General features: G+C 53.1%; 1 long non-coding RNA gene across 1 annotated transcript in view; it reads left to right on the forward strand.

Annotated features, from left to right (window-relative positions):
* The window catches only part of LOC114006948 (uncharacterized), a 7,128-nt gene that overhangs the window by 3,185 nt on the left and 3,600 nt on the right, over nt 1–343 (forward strand). The gene's annotated exons all lie outside the window — the stretch shown is intronic.

Below are 343 nucleotides of genomic sequence, written 5' to 3' on the forward strand. Positions count from 1 at the left end.
AAAAGTACTGGTTCTGTTGCCCATCTTGGGCTGCCAGACGAGGCTTGTCAAAGGTTTAAGGACAGCGTGAGGAGGGCCTATGGCCTTCAGCAGACTGCCGGGGATCCGCGGCAGAGAAATAGTAAAAACCCGCTCTCGCTGTGACAGCTCAGTGCCTGGCAGGTCGCAAGGCCCGCAATTAGTGAGTTCTGAATGAAGCACAAGAAAGAGATTTGTGGGGACCAGCAGTTAGCATAATGGCTATGTCGCTGGACTCCCATGTAGTCTATCACACTTCGAGTCCCAGACCTGGTGGTTTAAACTCACGCCAGGTGTGTGTATGTGCGTGCCCAAGATCCTGAGA

This window comes from Tupaia chinensis, unplaced genomic scaffold, assembly GCF_000334495.1.
Source record: "Tupaia chinensis unplaced genomic scaffold, TupChi_1.0 Scaffold000102_1, whole genome shotgun sequence".
Taxonomy (NCBI): Eukaryota; Metazoa; Chordata; class Mammalia; order Scandentia; family Tupaiidae; genus Tupaia; species Tupaia belangeri.